The following is a 22,590-nucleotide window of genomic DNA, read 5'->3' as shown; positions in this document are numbered from 1 at the left end:
AGCGCTTTAATTGGATTGACTGTTCTATAATTGCATGTAAGGAAATATTCTGAATTGAGAACTATTTTGTACGATAAAAATCACCCGAACAAAACGTTTTTTCACAAATTATTCATAATAGCGTAATATAGTTCTACCAAATTAGAATGATTCAAGTATAATAATCTAAGATAAACGCAACTATTCAGCAACACCGTTTGGGATAGAAAATTACTTGAAAACCTAGGAAACATATTATGTTGGACCATAATACCAGGGCGATGAAGAAGAAAAGGTCCGTAATCATTTATAAGAACAAAAAACGTCCCATTTTTTCTCAACTAAAAGCATTCCTTTTTCTGTCTACTGAAGAGCCATGGCTATGCATAGCTTTAGTCCTAATCCAAGCTTACTGTAACGACAAACTTTTAAATCGATTTTAAATTCCTCTGTCTCTTGCTGGCAGTAGATGTCGTGAATTCACTTATTACCTTAAAGCCATGTTTAAGCTCAACAACCAAATGTGAACGGCCTCAGAAAGAAAAGATAGTGAAGGAGCATCCATCTACTTATTTGTTGGTTTTATGAACAATGTACGAACTTGCACAATTCTTACAACAAATAAGCATTCAATTTTTAATACAAATCGTTCGAATTTTTTAGAAACATTTTAAGATGATTATAAGACGAAGCCAAACTTTGAATTTTTAAGTGCACAAGACTGGAGACAACAGTTCGCGTTGAAAATCTATCAAATTGCTTGCTTGCTGGTGGTGACCAATGGGATACATTATCAACGCTGAGCGCTGTTTGGTTCTCCAGTCTTGTGCTCTTTAAAATTTGAGATATGGCTTCGTTAAATAATCACCTTCAAATTCAAGTTTAATTTTTCACAATACTAATGTGATTCTACTATTTTCTCTCAACTGACTGAGAAGAGTGCTCCATTGGCCTATAATCATCAACAGAAGCACACTCAAGCGTGTTTTGAAGTAAGAACGTAAATAACATGATCGATTGCACCACATAATTGTTCTCCTAGCATCTAAATAGACATAACCAGATTCAGGTTCGATTGAACCATTTCAACTATTTAGCAGCGTTACCATGATTCACAAAAAAAGGAGATTAATAAAGAGAACTCGATTACTACACTACGCCTTTATCCTAGAACACGCTTGAAATAAAAACAGTAAAGACAAACAGCAAAGTGCCACCCCCAACCAAGCAGCAAACAGTACCTATTGCCATTGTTAAAAAGGGAGAAAGTGTGGTAAGCCTCTTGGCTTAAGTGGACTTAGTTGATGGTTTGGCATTACATGGTGCAGCAAAGTGTGGTAGACTATGTTGCACGGTACGAAGCTGTATCTATACGGTAACATTTAAAGGGGGTTTGTGGGATGTTTCAGTCTTTGTTAGATATTGGGTTGTTTTTGCTGTTAAAAATTTTTCATCAAATATATTTAGAAAATAACTTTTCACACACCGTAAAATGGGGTATCATGGATCAGCGTGGTACCAACCATAAATTTGGATGAAATTGATAGACAGCATGCAATCGATCACCTTGGTAAACGATTTAATATCTTAAAAGTAAAACACCAATATCAATGTAACCTGCAAATGAAGATTGTTCGTCTTAACTATTGACCAATTGTGTGTTGTGAAATGTTTTGTGTCAAAGAATGTTTATTTCTATAAAAATAATGTAAAATTCAGAATTATAAAAATTGTCTTGAAACTAAATTACCGGGTTCCTACCCCTGTTGGTTTGGTCACACCTGATCTGATAACTTTTATAATTTGTACCCCGCTAATTTGCACATCGTTCTGATTAAAAATGGTTCAAACGTCATTTAGCTCATGAAACGGAGTAAAGTGAAACGAAACGTTGCAAATCGATGGTTAATGTGGGTAGCTTTGATACTGCGGAACCCACCACATACTAAACGAAATAAGACAATATCTGTTAATCAGTTAGGCAAAACGAATGCAAAAGTAAAGAATATTAGTATGAGACTTCATCTCAGAGCATTTCTCATCTGAATCGAGAACATTTGAGACTTGCTATACGAATATTAAAAATTGATGCAAATTTATCAATTTCGAAACGTTTACGCACAATCTGTTCTACAATCACTATTTGATGTAGTTTTGGATAGTTCATCACTTGTACTTGATAAACTAGTTATAATAGAACTTGAATATGGTCTTGAATCTTTTAACGAAAACCATTTTTGTTGTTTATGTCAGAAATTTCCATATAACGTATAAACAGGGTTGCCACATTTAAATCTGTATTTTTTCCTTCAAATATCTGTATTTCTGTACCATTGTACAAAATATCTGTATTTTAAATCTGTATGCCTAAAAGTTGAGAAAGAAGTTAAAATTACGCAAGAATCTCATGAAAATACCAATCATTTGTAACTAAATTGCGGAATCATCACATCAAGGATTGAATTTTAAGGTTTTCAAAAATATGAATTTCTATTTTTCTCAAAAATCTGTATAATTTTGGCCAGTTTCTGTATACAGAATCTGTAAATCTGTATTTTTCCACGAAATCTGTAATCTGTATATACAGATTCTTGGTCCGAAACATTCTAGAAAATCTGCGAAATACAGATAAATCTGTATATGTGGCAACCCTGCGTATAAACGCCTAGAGGTATGCAATGCCTTATAAATGTTCATGATTCATTCAATTTCGTTCGATTTATGCTCCATTATCAAAGTTACCCGAGTAACCACTAGCCCGCTAATTCGCTTTTTTGGTTTTATAAAGCTATTATACGGCTAATATAGAGCATGTCAGCTGTATTATAGCTCTATATTGGCACGCAGGGCGAATTAAAGTGCTATTAGGTTACTTGAGTACCGTAAAACGGGGTAACTTTGATAATGCGGGTAACTTTGATAGTGCGAGACCCACAACATATTAAACGAAATAACAAAGTTTCTGTTAATCAGTTAAGCAAAACAAATGCAAAAGTAAAGAGTATTAGTATGACACTTCATGTTAAAGCTGTTTTCATTGGAATCAAGTGCATTTGAGGCTTTTTAAACGAATATTAAAAATTGACACAATTTTAGCATTTTCGAAACGCTTACAAACAATCTGTTCTACGATCACTATTTGATGTAGTTTTGAATAGTTGGCCACTTATCTTTGACAGCCTAGTTATCATAGAACTTGAATACGGTCTCAAGTCTCTTAGCGAATAGCATTTTCACAAACTGGGACCATTTTTGTAATCTAAGTCAGAAATTTCCATATAACGTTAAACGCCTAGAGGTATGCAATGCCCTACAAATGTTCGTTATTCATTCAATTTTGTTCTATTCATACTCAATTATCAAAGTTACCCCAAAACAGAAAACCAACTTTCGATTACATGAAAAATTATAAATCCATTCATAATAAATCTTTTGGAAATCTATCAACTGCAATCGATAGCAAGGATGCCAGTACTTGTTTTAAAAATATAAATTATTATTCTTTGAAACAGCATGCATAAATATTCAAGTTTGCTTCGAAAAAACTATCAAAGTTACCCCGTTTTACGGTACCCTAGAACAGAAAACCGACTTTCGATTACATATATGAAAAATAAAATATCCATTCAAAATAAATCTTTTGGCAATCTAGCAACTGCAATCAATAGCTATGACGCCAGTACTTGTTTTAAATATATAAATTGTAATACTTTGAAACAGCATGCATCAATATTCAAGTTTTCTTTTATGAAAGTTATCCCGTTTTACGGTATCACAGTTATGAATCAAAGATAAGACGATTTCGAAACAAACGCCATAAGGGATCATCCAAAAATGACGTCCATCATTAGGGGAAGGGGGGAGTCTACGAAAGTGTGACAGTACGTGTAGAAGGTATTGGAAAAAAGTGACAGGGGGGGGGGTCTTGAAATCTCGAAAAACGATGGACGTCATATTTGAATCGTTCCTAATGTAAGTTTTCCCAACGCACCATTTGTTAGCCTTGCGAATAAATTGCTGTTATAGTGCTCTGAATAAGTATGTATGCTTTGGGGGTGGGTGGGTGTCCTGAAAATGTCATTTAAAATTGCCATTCTTTGCGTTATGAAATTTGTGAACAAACCCTTTGGTGTTTTGATGAAATTTTTTGAACAAACTTCAAGCTTTCAGTACGCGACGGGCGATCATTCGGGAGTCTCCGATTTCCCCACGAATTCGATTGACCTCTTGCATTTTTGACGTGAATTCTTGTAATATTTCTCAATCAGGCTTCTTCTGCGAATTGGATGAATCGCGACGAGCTGATTTCAAATGAAATGCTAGTCAATTTTTATCACCTCAGTCGATTTGTCTTACGTCACGCGATATACAGGATAAATACACTCTTCTTGTGTGATTATTTTCGATTGAATTAAGTACAGGGTGATTACTATTCCCTGTTAGTAAAGTAAATAGTCATAGAAAAAAGATGCATGTATAAATTATTATTTCCAGTGTAGGTACATCCTGTTACATTAAGTTTATGAAAAATTAAAGATTGAATCTTTCCTCATTTACCTTAATTTAGTCACATATGTTGTCCCAAAGGATTTATTTATTTATTTATTTATTTATTTATTTTAACTAAAATTTTGAAAGAGGGAAAAACCCCTTTGAGTGATCACTTAATTAGATCTTCTCAAAAAGGCACAAAACCTCTTCATCTTTTTTAAAACGTTTTAATAAATATCTTATAAACTAAAGGCTCACTCGGATAGAACCATAACAGAGCCAGATTCTTGATCTTCTAAAACGTTCAATCAGAAAAATGGGAAATAATCTCTCATGGTAGGTGTTTCATATTTCAATCCTGAAAAAAACAAAGAAAATTAAGGCAGATACAAATCAAACAAGATATGATATCTCATTTAGATAATTATATAATAGTTTCAAAGTGGGATAATTTACTTCCAAGTATATCACGGACAGATGTAGGAGGAGTTTGGTAAAAGATTTTCAAATTTTTAATGAATTTATTTCTAGGTATCATAAATTTGGTGCATACAAACACAATATGATCAATATCTTCATAAAATTCCCCACAATCGCATAAATTTGAATCCTTCATATCAAAGCGATATAAATAACTGTTGCATATGTAATGATTCGACATTATTCGTGAAAAAGTGCAAATAAAATTTCTATTTACAGATATGATTTTAAACCATGGGAATTTATCAACAAACGGACAAATGGAATGACACCAACGTCCTTTATCACTCGAATTCCAAAAATTTTGCCAATTATCCATACAATATTTATTAAGTTTTGAATGATATTCTGAAGCACAAATTTCTCTATTGTAAATAATTCCTCGAGTAACCCCTAATTTGGCCAAAGAATCAGCTTGTTCATTGCCATAAATATTACAATGAGCAGGAACCCACAAAAATTAATTAAAAACCCTTGAGTATATAAATCATACAAAAGATTTTTAAGCTCCAAAAGAATGTGATGAGTTTTTGAATTAAAATTTATGGAGTTCAAAGCATGAAAAGAACTCAAACTATCAGAACATATTATAAATAAGTTTGGAGTAAAAAGTCTTATTAAGTTACATGCAAAATATAAAGCAGTCATCTCAGCTATGAATATAGAACAAGGATTTTGTAATTAAAAAAAGTGAGCCAAAAAATTATTAAATACTCCAGCAACATTCTGAATTAAAGATCCATCAGTGAAATAAAATTGATCACGACTGATACCTTCAAATTTACGTTCAAATAAATAATTTGCAAAACGCGGATGTTCAATTTTTGGAATTTGTTTCAATTCTTCATATAAAGATAAATCAATAAGGGGTCGAAAAGTATGAATATTAATATTGTAATTTTGGAATCCAGGGGAAGAATTGGCGTTAAATTCTCATTTAAACAATATGTAAAGGAGCTTAATATTTTACTTGTCGGGTTGATTTCATATAACGATTTTAAATTATCAATAATCGGATGTTTGTATGAAACACATTTCAACAGAAATTTACAATTTAATTTTTGAAATCGAATTTGGAGTGGTTCAATTCCAGCCAATACTTCAATAGATTGAGTATGAGTTGAATTCAGAAGCTTCAAACAAATTCTTAAACAACGAAATTGTTTTGAAAAATGAGTTTGAACAGCATTACCAAATGTAAAACAACCATATTCCATCACAGAGCGAATAGTTGTTTTGTAAAGCGTTAATAAATCAGACGGATGAGCACCCCACCAAGTACCAGTAATTGATCGAAGGAAGTTTATTCTTTTCGAACAAACTTTTTGAATACATGAAATATGACTTGCCCAATTTAATTTATAATCAAACCATATACCCAGGTATTTATAATCAAACACTTGTTCAATTTCATATCCATTTAGATATAAACTAATACTAATTGTTGAATGTTTTCTTGAAAAAATCATGAATTTAGTTTTTTGAACTGAAAATGTAAAACCATTATCAAATGCCCAGGTATCAATATTATCTAACGCAGATTGCATGAAATGTCTGATAATTTCTCTATTTTGACCACTAATAGATAAAACATTATCATCAGCAAATTGTATTAAAAAACATCCATTAGGAATAATATTCATCATATCTGATGTAAATAAATTATACAAAAATGGACTCAAACTTGATCCTTGAGGTAACCCAAAACAACTATGACGAATAATTTTAGATGACCCATTATGGAAAAAATGCATTATTTTCAAAGAAAATAAGTTATACAAGAAATTTAAAATTAAATTAGGAATTTTTAAATTGTTCATTTTCTTGAAAAGCAAATCAATCAAAACAGAATCGTATGCACCAGAAACATCAAGAAAAATAGAAACTACATCTTGTTTTTTATTAAATGAAAGTTGTATTTGAGAAGCTAAAAGAGCGGTACAATCACGAGTACCTCGACCTTTTCTGAATCCATATTGGGAAGATGTAAAAATATTATTTTTCTCTGCCCATAATTCTAACCGATTTAAAAGTATACGTTCCATAAGTTTACGCAAACATGATAATAAACTGATAGGTCTTCGACTATCAGCTAATGAAGGATCTTTACCAGGTTTAAGAATACTTACTACTTTTACGAAACGCCATTCAAAAGGAATAATATTTTTAGAAAGGAATAAATTATATATTGAAAGTAAAAATTTTTTACAATCCTCTGGTAATTTTTTAAGAACTATGAATTTAATATTATCAATACCTGGGGCAGTATTTTTAGTGAGTAAATGTCCCAAAGGAGTTACAGCTGGTTTGCACGTTATCCACAGATATGTATATTTAACCAAACATCGCTCAAAATTGTCTCCGATTGAAACAGCATGTTAACACAATATTTTAGACTAAATAGAGAATAGAAAGAGACTAATTTTGGAAAGTTTTTAGTGAGAAAAACATGCCTAGTTTGGATAAAATATTTGCCTTTGGATAATGTGCGTGCCAACTTTAATGCTCTTAAAATAACGGATATAAAGGGTGGAGGGGCCCAGATAGCCGTAGCGGTAAACGCACAGCTATTGAGCTTGACCATGCTGAGGGTCGTGGGTTCGAATCCCGCTGGTCGAGGATCTTTTCGTAAAGGAAATTTTCTCGATTCCCAGGGCATAGAGTATCTTCGTACCTGCCACACGATATACACATGTAAAAATGGTCAATCGGCAAAGAAAGCTCTCAGTTAATAACTGTGGAAGTGCTCATAAGAACACTGAGAAGCAGGCTCTGTCCCAGTTGGGACGTAACGCCAGAAAGAAGAAGAAAGGGTAGAGGGAATGAAATTGCGACACACACGTGCGACATATTTTTTGACAAACTTTGATATTTTCAGCTATCTAACGTCCTCAGGAACATCGAGTTTATGATGAGCAGTGGAAAAATGGAACCCCGGAAGTCTACTTTTACATATGTCTCATAATCCATCATGAGGCAATGTAGTTTCGTCAACATCTGGGTGTAGAGCTTCCGTGCACGTGTTTTACCTACCGTATTCTGCCGTTCATGAGCAATTCTACCGAACATGACGAATTTTTTTTTAAATTTAATTTTTGTATTTTTTGAATCGCCTGAAAATTTACATACAGATTCTTTATGAGCAAAAATGCCATTTTGCACCTTCAGACCGCCATTTTGAACTTCGCCTTATTTTTGAGAAGGGCGTATCGGAAAATGCATAGCAAATCTTTAAAAAACTGTAGCTCGAAAACGGTTTGTCCGATCGATTTGAGATCTTCTACAAAGTTGTAGGTATTGCTTAGGACTATATGGAGAAAAGGGGCCCAGATAGCCGTAGCGGTAAACGCGCAGCTATTCAGCAAGACCAAGCTGAGGGTCGTGGGTTCGAATCCCACCGGTCGAGGATCTTTTCGGGTTGGAAATTTTCTCGACTCCCAGGGCATAGAGTATCTTCGTACCTGCCACACGATATACACAAGCAAAAATGGTCATTGGCATAGTAAGCTGTCAGTTAATAACTGTGGAAGTGCTCATAAGAACACTAAGCTGAGAAGCAGGCTCTGTCCCAGTGGGGACGTAACGCCAGAAAGAAGTGATATGGAGAAAAATATGCACGGTAAAAATAAGTTACAGATTATTTTTTATTTCAAAAACAAAATTTTTAAAATTGATTTTCTCCAGAAACGCAGTTTTGATTTTTTTTATATTTGGATATGTTTTAGGGGACAACTTATGTGATTTATTGCACAATGTTTCAAAATGGAAGAATTATGGACAAAAAAGCTATGATTTTTTTAAAAATTATAGATTTTGAAAAAAAAAATCGAAATAGAGGAAAACAATAATTTTTTATAAGATTATTTGAAAGTACAGAAAAATTTCAATCGAAAAGTACTTAAGTAATTTTTTTCTAGGTTGCATCAATTTCGAGATATACTCATATTTATATACAATTTTCAAATAAAAAAAAGTAAAATAGGCCCTTTACAAACATATTTCGTGTTTCTCCATTCCAGAAATATTTTATTTTGATTGAGTGAGTCGTAGCTGAATTGTTTATTGTTTGATCAAAACCTATATACTAAAGTATTTAAAAAAGTATGCACGGTAAAAAAATATAAACGAAATTTTCAAATCAAAATTTGAAGTTCATTGTTCTTAAAAACCGCAAAATTGATGTTTTTAATATCCAAAAATGTTTTGCAGCATATTGTTTGTAATTTCTTGCACAATGCCTCAAAACGAAAAATTTTTTGATAAGAAATAAATTATTTAAAAAAATAAATAAAACGATATTCTTAGTGCGTTTTTTGAGTACAGAAAAATAACTATATATTTTTAAATATGAAAAATGTCTATCGAAAAATACTCAAGTAAAATTTAGCTGAGATGCATCACTTCCGAGGTATACACGGTAAATCTAAACGTGGCAGTAAAAATGTGATTCTATCACAACTGTGTACCTTTGGTCCCCAGGGCTAAGTCCGGCTAATGGGTAAAGCCCTCTCATCGCGGCAAGATCGTACAACCATGGAGAAGGAGTTTTTTTTGTTTTTTTGTTTATATATACAGTCATCTCTCCCTTACTCGATATTGAAGGGACCATCGAGTTAGGGAGGTATCGAGTTACAGAACACAAAATCAATGCAACTGCGATCCAAGGGACCATCGAGGTAGCCATGAAAACCAACTTTTACTGTGGTTCTCTAACTCGATATCGAGATACCGAAATATCGAGTAAGGGAGAGATGACTGTGTATATATATATATATATATATATATATATATATATATATATATATATATATATATATATATATATATATATATATATATATATATATATATATATATATATATATATATATATATATATATATATATATATATATATATATATATATATATATATATATATATATATATACTACAATTTTATTTCTGGATTATAACAAAGTGATGAAAACCCTTGTGGAGCCTGTATAGTAGAATGCCTGTAAATATACAAAAAGATGAGTAGTACTGTTCCTTTTAATTCTACTATTGTATCCTTCGACAGATACAACCTCAACTGTGAAGCCGTCTTCAGTGTTGTGTACTTGACTTGACTTGGTTTGTGTTGTTGAAATCAAAATAAAATTTTCCGGAATGGAGAAACACGAAATATGTTTGAGAAGGGCCTATTTTTATTTTTTTATTTGAAAATTTTATATAAGTATGAGTATATCTCGAAATTGATGCAACCTAGAAAAATGTTACTTAAGTACTCTTCCAATGCATTTTCTGTACTATCAACACATAAAAAATTTTGTTTTCCTTTATTTCGATTTTTTTTCAAAATTTGTAATATTTTATTAAATTATAACTTTTTTGTCCATAATTCTTCCATTATGAAACATTGTGCAATAAATCACATAAGTTGTCCCCTAAAACATGTCCAAAAATAATAAAAATCACAGATGCATTTTCATAGAAAATCGATTTTATTTTTTTATTAAAAAATCTGTCATTATTTTTTACCGTGCATATTCTTTTCCAAGTACCGTTAAGTCACCAGTCACCGTGCGGCCTCCATTCACCGTGCGCATATACAAATTCCTACAGAATATCCATACAATTTTCACAAATTATTTTTTTGTCAGCAAAATAAGATAAAACTGATGAAATGATGTAGTTTTTGTCACAAAGCATTTTGAAAAACCTAGTTTATGTAGTGAAAATCATGTGAATTCTGTTTGATAATAACATTTTTCAACACTCTTAGTAGAAACACCAAAAAATCACATTTTTCATTTTAACGATAGAGTATGATTTTTTTCAAAATTTCCACAAGATTTCATTGTGGATACTATTAATAAGATGTATTTCATCGTATGAGCAATGAGATTTCATGCAAATTAGAATTTTATATTGTGTTTCAGTTAAAACCCAAATGCACGGTGAATGGATCCCTCTCAGTATGTATGGTTCCTATTACCGTGCATAAGTGTAAAAGGCATGAAATTATTCGGTAATATTAGATTTATTGTTATATCGTCATTAAACTACTTCATATTTAGTTTTTGAGTGAATATGGCATGATTTGGACAATACAGTGAAACCTCCTATTTCGATTTTAATGAAAAAATAATTATTTAGCCAATTTTTAAACTTTTTATGGATTTTATTGTAAATGAAGATTTGAACAGTCTTAAAAATGAGTGCGCTCACTATTAGCACCATAGTTGCTCCATCAACAACGTTTCTTCAAGAAACAAAATTAAATCATGACGAAATCCATACGCACGGTGAATGGTGCACTAGTGTGCACGGTAAATGGTGACAGAACGGTACGAGGCGACCCTAACATGAAATTTTCAAACATAATTTTTGAGTAATTTTTAGTTATGCATCACTAGTTTTAGATTTTTCCCTGAATTATTATATAATTGTACGCTACGTAGTGGTATTCTAATACGCTTCAAATTATTTGGAAAAGTTATATAATTTTTTGAAGTGCATTTTTTTCTTAAATGCACGGTGAATGGTCGCTTGACGGTAGTCCTAAACAATACCTACAACAACCGCAAAATATATCCAAAAATTAAAAACATCAATGTTGCGGTTTTTAAGAACTATTAGCTTCAAATTTTCATTTGAAAATATCGTTTATATTTTTACCGTGCACTCTTTTTTCAATACTTAAGCATAAATGTTTTGATCAAACGATAAACGATTTAGCTACGATTCGCTCAATCAAAATATTTTTTTTTTCTGGAATGGAGAAACACGAAATATGCTAGAAAAGGGCCTATTTTTGTTTTTTTATTTGGAAATTTTATTTAAATATGAGTATATCTCGAAATTGATGCAACCTAGAAAAAATTTACCTATGTACTTTTGATTGCAATTTTTTTGTACTTTCAAATAATCACATACAATATTATTGTTTTCCTCTATTTCGATTTTTTTTTCAAAATCTGTAATTTTTTAAAAATATCATAACTTTTTTGTCCATAATTCTTCCATTTTGAAACATTGTGCAATAAATCACATAAGTTGTCCCCTAAAACATATCCAAAAATAAACAAAATCAAAACTGCGTTTCTGGAGAAAATCGATTTTAAAATTTTTTTCTTTGTAATAAAAAAAAAATCTGTAACTTTTTTTTACCGTGCATATTTTACTCCATATAGTCCTAAGCAATACCTACAACTTTGTAGAAGATCTCAAATCGATCGGACAAACCGTTTTCGAGTTACAGTTTTTTAAAGATTTGCCATGCATTTTCCGATATTCCCTTCTCAAAAATAAGGCGAGGTTCAAAATGGAAGTCTGAAAGTGCATAATGGCATTTTTGGTCATACAGAATCTGTACGAAAATTTTCAGGCGATTCAAAAATACAAAAATAATCGAGTTTGCGAAACGGCGTGGAACCGCTCTCATTGCGATTAGGCGCCTTTTGGGCTTTGTACGTATGTAGTCCTTCACGTTTTTTGCATCTTCGCATTCGCATCTTGAAATAAATAATGAAACATTTACTTTTGTATAGTCAAGACCAATGTTTTAGATGTACAAAACTGGACCTACAATAGAATTTAAAATTCATACATGTATCTTTTTTCTATGATCATATATTTCACTAACAGAAAATAGTAATCGCCCTGTAATTATCAGGCTACTATCAATTGAAGTCATCGACACCTTCATCGAAGCGAAATGGTTGCCCATGATAGAGTATATGCAAACATATCAGAACAATAATATGATTCGCTTTTGATTAAAAACACATCTGGTCACTTTGATCTAACAGAGGATGAAATGGAACAATATTTCTCTAAAACATAAGTATGGAATGAATATAGCATATGAATATGAATTCTAATCCAACATATGAAAATGGTGGAACGAAGCATTTTGGGAAATTCACATGAACGGTCATCATTACCAGATAGAGCTAAATCCGCTCTATCCCTTAGTAAAAAATATTCATAAAAATATAAAAAATAGTTTACATCGTAGTTTACATTCCAGTAATTCCATTATAATTCACTGTTACATCGCAGCCCACAGTTCTAACGATAAGTCTCGATATAGTCTGAAATAAGTACAAGCTTGAGTCTTGGATCATGCTTTATCGCCGAGAAACATATAAAGACTTGAAAATATGTCAAGCCCACCTACCAAGTGCGTGAGTCTGTTTACCAAGTGAAAGTCGTTATCCACTTTATCCCTTGTAAATCAGTTCGCTGAGAGGGGAATTTCGCAGCAGCTTACTTAGCTCATTCCTCCGCAAAACCAGCGTGGTGGCTTTCGAAGGTACCATCTGATGACCTAATTTTCATCTACAAGTTCCTGCACAATGCGGGTGACCGAAAAATTTATCTTACGTTTGAATTAAGCTGGTGCAGATTTGGTTCACCACGTCAGTAGCATTATGTAGGTATTTGACTGATTTTCAAGTCACGTTCATTTCACGTACCGAAACACAAATTGACCCCTACCATTATTGGTTGGATCGTGACTGATGCTACCGTTTAAACTAAGGCACTGTTCGATTAGGGGAGACTTGGGTAGACTTGATCCTTTTTTCTTAATGCGACTGAACCCCACATTTTCCTAATGAGAAGGTAACTGAAATCGGAGAAATAACATGTTGTTATATTCTACCATTGAGGCCTAGTTAATAATATGTGATTGACCAATTTTTTCTGTGTAAAACTATTTTTTAATTTGAAAAGACTTATCCCTCTTCATTACTATATGCAGCCTAGTAAATTAATTTTTCTATACCACATTTTATCGGATTTCACAATTCTAAAATAAATTAAATTTCCAAATAGAATTTTATTTGAAACTTTGAGAAAATACAGCGGGTTCAAGTCTCACCAGTAATCAAGTCTACCCAGTCTCCCCTACCGAACAGTAGCTGCAATTTACCTTTTGTGAATCGGTGCGAAGAGACATGAAGATAAGCATTAGGCAATTTGCAGATTTTGAAGGCAATTTGCGGTAATTTCAATATTTAAAGGAGGTACAGGCTTCAATTTCAAAAGCTACAAGGCTTCGATTTTAAAATCATTTGTTCTAATTTAATAGAAGCAGGGTAAAATGTATCAAATGTTTTAATACTAGTTCACCTTTAAAGCCGGACACTTGCCATCATCCACTTTCTTAAATTTCAACAGACCTACTCCCACAAACGACGGACTTTCCCTGTCACAAGATCCTTGTTATCTGATATGTTTTCTCTCCACTTCAGCATCCCCATCTATCTCTCTGTCTATCACTTCTATCCGGTCCATCACCGGAACACATTGTTGAATTTATTTTCCTGTTCAACTCGAACGAGCGATCCGATTTTCTTTTGTCCATTCAAACTACAAAGCCCAACCAACCCTCCTTCCGTTGCCGTTGCGACTTGACAGTGCGTACATGACTGCTGCATACAAGGCGACCTTGGTTCAACTTTTCACTACTTCTATCTCTGCAAATAAAATGCTTCATTTGAGATACGATAAAAAGAACGATGGCAAATTTTCTCGATTTCTACCAGTTCTAGATTTGCTTTGCTCGTTCAAAGTTGTAGAATATTCGCTTGGCTAAACTTCTTAAGTGTGCAGTGAAAATCGATCAAAGTCTTGAAAACTGCAAAGCGAAAACTGGTTCTTCCGTAAACACCCCCATTGTGCATCAATTTAATTGCTAAATACACTACCGCACAAAAATACAAGCGACAGAAAAAATGCCATTTTGACATGACCACGGAAAATCCGGAATATTTCCGGTGTCCGGTGGCCAATATGCATGGCCAAGCAAGTTCCTAAAACTAGACTAAATCGGCCGTCGATTGCTTTCGGATGCATATAGTTTCATCAATTTTTCATAAAAAAAAAGACAATTTACACCGTCTTCAGCCAAAGGCTGCACAGACTGAACATTCACGAACATTAGGCAACGGACAACACGGAACACCCAGTAGTCCAGTGATGAATTTTCCGTTTGACGAAAAGTTTCCACCGACTGGAGCGGGAATCGAACCCACGCTTCGTGGCACAATACGCCTAAACGACTGACGCCGCTAACCGCACGGCCACGAAGCCCACAAGTTAAAGTTAAAATTAAAAGCATTTGAATTTAGGCAAAATTTTGCCTATCTCAATCATTTTGCCTATCCCCTGTACCTCATTTATTATATTGTTATGATTCCTAATTGAAATTGAACTAAAATTTCAATTTCTTTGACTTTTATGACGTCAAACTGACTGAAGTCAAAAAATTGAAAATGTAATAATAAAGGAATGCAATGTTTTTCCAAAGTTACGCACTATCTGAAAGCTTATGGTTCAACACTTTTATCGAGAATGAGGTTGGAAAACAATATTTGGTTGAAGCTTTAATACTGTTCAATATTATACTTTAGTAATTTTGATGACTTTGAACATGAAAAACAATTCTTGTCGCGTCATGTCGCCGCCATTTCGAATATTGCACTTTAAAATGCATCCTTAGATCTTACAAAAGACGTTTGAATTATTTGCAGAAATTTGCTGATTTGCAAGTTAGAGCTATTCGAATAATTCAATATTTTCATGCATTTTAACGATATTTTGCATACAAAGTTGATATAAAATATATTTAACCACTCTTCATACATACATTGATCAAACTCGCTAAAATACAAACAAAATTTGTGCTTTCAGCCGAATGTGATCACATTTCTAATAAAAAAAAACTTAAAAAAATGTTACGTAGTATTTGAATAACCCCTTCTGAAACAATAAAACCGCCAAATAACATATTCAGAGGGGCCCAGATAGCCGTAGCGGTAAACGCGCAGCTATTCAGCATGACCATGCTGAGGGTCGTGGGTTCGAATCCCACTGGTCGAGAATCTCTTCATGAAGGAAATTTTCTCGATTCCCAGGGCATAGAGTATCTTCGTACCTGCCACACGATATACACATGCAAAAAAGGTCAATCGGCAAAGAAAGCTCTCAGTTAATAACTGTGGAAGTGCTCAAAAGAACACTAAGCTGAGAAGCAGGCTCTGTCCCAGGAAGGACGTAATGCCAGGAAGAAGAAGAGCATATTCAGATTACATTCGATTAAGACGATGAAACTAGTTTTGGCCAAACTTCGTTTTTTTTTTCGACCATTGTGCAATGGCCGACTTGTGCCCCTACTAACTAGTGCAAAAATATAAATTGCATTGTTGTTTGATGCTTCTTTCGCGAGATTTATGCCTTCAAAGTTCTGGTACATTATTAAATTTGGATTCCAAGCTTCACCTTAAGTAGTGTGTAATGGTGATGAAAGCTGAAGGCTAGAAAAATGGATTTAAAATCTTTCACGAGCCAAAATATTTCGAAATTCCGATTTCCGATTTGCTGTAATGAGTCATGAGATTTAGTAAATGCATAGAAAAATATAGCGGCATTCTCTGAATTTCAAGTCATTTTTGAGCACCCTACCGAAACCACCAGCAAAATCCCAACCGGTAATATTAAAGCACCACCCGTGGTGCACCATATTTGCACCTAGAAAAGGGGGAAAGTAAAGTTTCGCGCCTGACAACCCTCCGGGAGATTTTTCCAGTTCTCTTATTCCACCACCTGAACAGGAGGGAAGCGATTCAACTCACGTCACTTGCAGTTTCCTCCTTCCGACCGCTTCCTTATACAGTGACTCAACCTCATTTTCGTACGGAGCACTGTTTCCACATCAAGTAGGTTTGAAACCATTAAATGATTTACGGACTTCGACGTACTTTATCAATTACGAAGGTCGTATGTCATCTATTGCTCGGCAATCATAAACTCTATTTATTCGCTAAAATCTTTGAAATAATGGAAAAGTATTGAATTTGTGTCTAAAATTGAGCCAATCCCATATTCATACACCTAACAATTATCAATCATTCTTCTTCTTTCTGGCGCTACGTCCCAACTGGGACAAAGCCTGCTTCTCAGATTAGTGTTCTTATGAGCACTTCCACAGTTATTAACTGAGAGCTTTCTTTGCCGATTGACCATTTTTGCATGTGTATATCGTGTGGCAGGTATGATACTCTATGCCCTGGGAATCGAGAAAATCACCTTTACGAAAAGATCCTCGACCAGTGGGATTCGAACCCACGACCCTCAGCATGGTCATGCTGAATAGCTGCGCGTTTACCGCTACGGCTATCTGGGCACCAACAAGTGTGTACACACTTAAAATAAATCGTATCCTGTGAAATAAATCACCGAAATTGAACTGTAAACAAAAAAAATACAGATTTTCCTGGAAAATCTACTATTTTACCGACAAAACCCGTGGAATTGACTATTTTACCGGATAAAATCCGTGAAATTTATTATTTTACCAGAAAAAATCCGTGAAACAAACAAATTTACTGTAACCCTGCGAAATACTAACAGCATTATTTTCACCGAACTTCTGTGAAATCGTGTGACAGTCGCTCTGGCAGGCATGAGCTTCCTTTTGTTGCAGTTTTTGCACACCACTAACAAGCAGTGTGAGCTGGCTTAGTGGTAGCAAGCCTACTTCCTGATCGGTAGGTCGGGAGTTCAGATCCCGGTCTGAGCCATTTTCTTATTTTTCTTTATGATCTCGTTCAAAGCTTCAGCTGTTGAGATTACGGTGAAATTTCACCGTAATCCGGATTTTTTTTTAAGTTTGTAGATTGGTAGAATAAATATTATCGCCGTAACCACAACACATGCATTATTTGAAATGATGAAAACAACATGATTTATTCTAGTAAAAAGTATATCAATTCTCTCCGCTCGCTCGGAATATTTTGTGTTTTTATTATAAAATAAATTAACCGCAAAATAGGGTTCTATTTTGAATATAATTTGAATATGAATTCAAAAATAATTTAATATTGAGATAACATCAATTATGTGAAGGTATGTACAGCATAGTGTAGGGTACTTTGTTGTAAAACGAAATTCTTAGTTGAAATTAGTTCTACAGACAAGTTTGAAATTACCCTTTTACTGATGCTTAGAACGAAAATTTGGTTTACATTGTTTAAAAATAACATATCAGAAGACTTTGAAGTATTGACACAACAATTTTTGAAACTCATGGGGGATAAATACTGTTTATGGTTTCTGTAAACTAAATATATTTTAACGAAAACTCTTTCAGTGCTCACGAATATATTTTTTAGATTGAATCCTACAACAAAAATTAACGCTATTGTTAGAATTATTGGATTTTATAGCAAAAATCATTGAAAAACTGGTATCTATATAAATAAAAATGGAGTGGTGTTTGTATGTCACGAAATAGCTTCCGAATGGGTCAACCGATTTGAATGATTATTTTTCCGTTTTGTTCGCCAAGTGTTCCGACGTGTTTGTGTGTATAAAAATCCCAGGATATTCACCGGGAAAGTTGAAAAAACGTGCGTATATGGAACTGTCATTTTGTATGGGACGATCTATAGCGTTTTTCAACAGCCTACTTGATGGCAAGACGAAGTTTGCCGGGTCCACTAGTTTCTAATAATTTTACCTAAGTTTCATATATGTCCGCTTAAAATTGTCCAAATATACTCTTCTACGTTTGAACAACGTAATATAGCTCTTGAGCAATCAAATAGAGCATTAAAATTCAGTTCAAGGTGTATGTTTGAATTTTGATAGGTGTACGAAAATGGAATTGGGTGAATTTTAGACACAAATTCAATACTTTTCCATAAATCCAAAGATTAATGTAATGGAAACACTTTATGACTGTTATATAATAGATGACACCTATGGCCATCAATATAGATAAAGCATTTCGAACTCAATTTATCATTTAATAGTTGTTTACTTACTTGATGTGGCGCCAGTGTCCTGTACGCATATGAAATTGGGCCACTGTAATCATGCAAGTGGGCGAATCTTTGGAAGCAAGGCAAGACAAACATAGACAAGCTGAGTTGCCTGGAAAACGAAAGTTTGTTTTTCATTATGAACGGTTCTCGAGCAACTATGTACTAGCTGATTCCCCGGACTGTTTTTGACGTTCAAATTCGCTGTATTTTCTGTGAAACGCAAGATAATGTCCTTTCGAAACCCTATTTGCAATTTTATATCATGCCAAGAACAAAGGGAAAATTCCCAGCGGGATGCCTCGTAATAAATGTGGTGAACTACCCCCGAGACATCAGGTCCCTGCTTTCTGCTCGAACAGTGTATCCACCATGTAGAATGAAAAATTGTCAACCGGGGAAAAGCATCAAACATGAAACTGCACTTGACAAGTCATTGAGTCAAAACCCACACAATTCAGAACCATTCCGACAATATAGGCGTCCGATTGATAGCTATTATACCCAACGAGTAACGTTTTTTACGATATTACACTCCCAAACTAATTTTTGCTTAGCTGACATTCCCTTCTCATGATGGCATTTGTATTTTGTCTCGTTTCATATATCCTCGCATCCGTCCAACACATACATGTTCCATAACGATTGTCGATGATCATGCATCTTCATCCTGGCGAACAACCGAACCACCCTGCAGGATGGAAAGATTCCATACTATCACTGCCGAAGAAATGGTTGTCGACCTCGGAGGCAACCGACGAGTTTGGGTTCCCGGAGGTAAGTAAGTTAGATGCACTCTGGAAAAAGTTAAAATGCTCCATCTTACCTATATAAATAAAAACTGAATGGTGTTTGTATGTAACGAAATGGCTTACGAACGGGTTAACGGATTTGAATGATTATTTCTCCATTTTGTTCGTCAAGAGTTCCGACGTGTTTGCGTGTATTAAAATCCCAGAAAAAAAGCCGAAAAGCCGGAAAAACGAAAGTGGACGGAACTGTCATTCTGTATGGGACGAACCTGGGAGGGAGGCACCGATACTACACACGAAATATGACACAAAGTTATTTCAAACTGCAAGAAAACTCCAACTTGCCAACGACAATCAAGGCAGACTTGATGAAAATCACTAGCTTTCTTTTGTTGTGTACCTTCGACCTTTCTGGACAAACATGGAAAAAGGGCCAAAGTTTTCTATGCAATTATTTTTCGTTTTTATTGGAAAAAGTAAAATTATGAGTATTTGAATACTTTATATTCAATAAGAATAAAAGGTGCTATCGTGACATTACTTTTGAATCAGAATGAATAGCTTTTCAATCGATTATTTGTCCCATTTGATAAAATGCAAAAATTGATGAATGACGCGCTTATATCATGTTTGTCCATTGTTTAAGATTTGGGCTCACAGAGACAGTTCGTGACGGCAGAATCTCGGCTCATCTTGACGTACATAAATTTCGTATCGGTTTCTCCCTCCCAGGGATGAACCATAGCGTATTCAACAGCCTACTTGATGGCAAGACGAAGTTTGCCGGAACAATTAGAAGAAAATAAATACAGATCATCAACAAATATACTTGTACAATTGACAAATAAAATTCATAAATAAATAAAATAGTCTCATAAACAACGATTCCTGTCAAATTCAATTAAATTTTATTTATAAGGTAGAAAATAGTTCCACTAAATAATCACAAACTACACAAAAAATCTATAACGAGCATAAGGCATATTATTCAGTTATGCCACAATTATAGATCAACTAAGGGTAATTTTTCAGAATAATATATGATTAAACATCATGGGAACGCTGTACTGAACAAAAATACCTCCTTGGTACTGCAGAATATAGTTGTTTTTGGGAATTCACCATAAAATCCGCGGAAATTTTTTTGTGAATTCTGTCAATTTCTATAGAAATTTTAAACGTTTTGCATACCACAGATGTGGATCAGTGGAAAAGGGATCCTCTTGTTATGGATCGAATAGACTTTTTTTTGAATTCCTTTATTAGTATCATTTCAAACATTTTGAATGTATTCTTATATCTAGGTGTTCTGTGTTAGGCAACACTATCATCTTAATTTGGTACAGCTAAATAAGGCTTTTATTAACGATGTGTTAACAACGTATTGCAGTAGCTGTTCAAAATGTTTACGATGAGTTGATTTCACCTACTTATAAGAGGGAAAACGATTTCAAACAACTTAACCTAAATATATAATGCATTAATCGAAGCAATACAAAATTTGCTAGGATTTTTAATTAATAATTTTATTCGTCATTTCTTCCAATATTGCTATACCAGAGAGAAGGCATCAGAAGTGTTTTAAAAATGTTATTCCTGGTATTACAACAGCTAGTCCTAATTGGTACAGCAAAAAACATGATCAGCCTCATGTTGTTTGATTTTGTTTGAAGATCAAAAGCTTGCTCTTAATACAAAGTTTTGATTTTCCTTTGATAATTGGATACAGAATTTTTTTTAGGCGTAAAATTTTATGAGTGGTCGAATGTCCATGTCGGAAACTTTTAATTGAGAACGCTTTTGAAATCCTGAGTAGGTAACTAGATTCACAATAATTGGACTAGAGAATCCTAAATTAAATTTGACGCGCTTTTAAACAGCATAGCAAATCGCGAGTCTTAACTGTATTCTTGGTATAAATTTGTCTCTTTATTGTCGTTTTATTAACAAATCTCATACTTTTTAAATCTTGTACGCATATTTATCGATCTACTGCAAATTGTAAGCGTTTTCCTCCAAACATATTGATGGGTTATCTCAGAATAACAAGCCTTATTTTGAAAATAAAAAATATAGATTTTCGAATTTTCCAGCCAATTTCTAGTAATCAGTGCTTTCGATAACCTCCAAAAATCGACTGTTCTAAACGTTTCGTCTTATTGGTGTGAAATTCAATTATGTTTGTGTTTTTTTACTATCACAATATTGTATAATATTATTATTTCGTTATGTTTACTGTAGGGACGTTCTGATACTTCGATTCAGTTTCATTAACGAGTTCCTTTTTCCTGCTCGTGACTTCTCAAATCGATATGTTTGACAGAACTTATATTTTAATCCAATAAAGTAATGAAAAATGATCATCATAAGCGTTAAAAAGCATTAAAATAATTAACACTACGCAACAATATAGAACTTTGTGTTTTGGAATCCTTTCGATATTTTTTTATTCGATATATCGAAACAAAAAATATCGGAAGAAAGTCATACGAAAAGCTAAAAGAAAAATAATGTTTTTCAGCATTTTTTTATCACTATGATAATCCTTATACATCGAACTATTGGTAGAAAATGTTGCATGATGCAAAAACATCAAAGTGAACATTCACGAACAGCAAAAAGGAATCGGTTGGTCAAAATGATTCGATATATCGGAACGTCCTTAGTTTACTGACAATATTTTTTTATTCTCATGTTTTTCAAACTTTTCTACAACTTGCAAATATTTAGAAACCTCCAAACAAGAATAAGACCAAATTTTGCCAACTTACAAGGATTTCAAAATAGATATCGAGTTGTGGAGAGAAAATTACCTCTCAAGTGACACCCGTCGACCATAATATTCACTACACTACGACAACAATTTATCTTCGAGATAAATGGATAGTGTGTCTGTGATTTTGGCACTTTTTAGTACCGTAAAACGAGGTAACATGGACCAGAACGATGTTTATTTACCGTCGTTGGTGGTGAGATTAGGCCAAAAATACGTAAGTCCTAATTTGTTTTTTAATATTTTTTGCAATTTGACTTACATTACGTTAATGGGTAATGTAGTATTTGCAAATGCT

At 33.5% G+C, this 22,590-nt stretch overlaps 1 protein-coding gene across 1 annotated transcript in view; it reads left to right on the top strand.

Annotated features, from left to right (window-relative positions):
• Nucleotides 1-22,590, top strand: part of LOC5573378 (choline O-acetyltransferase) — a 173,805-nt gene that overhangs the window by 140,734 nt on the left and 10,481 nt on the right. Inside the window, exon 2 of the mRNA XM_021857310.1 lies at nucleotides 19,465-19,544. The gene's annotated coding sequence lies outside the window, so the exon portion shown is untranslated. The remainder of the gene's footprint in view (nucleotides 1-19,464; nucleotides 19,545-22,590) is intronic.

Source organism: Aedes aegypti, chromosome 1, assembly GCF_002204515.2.
Source record: "Aedes aegypti strain LVP_AGWG chromosome 1, AaegL5.0 Primary Assembly, whole genome shotgun sequence".
In the NCBI taxonomy this organism is placed as follows: domain Eukaryota; kingdom Metazoa; phylum Arthropoda; class Insecta; order Diptera; family Culicidae; genus Aedes; species Aedes aegypti.
Note: the sequence above shows the minus strand (reverse complement) of the source record. Positions and strands in the feature narration are given on the sequence as shown.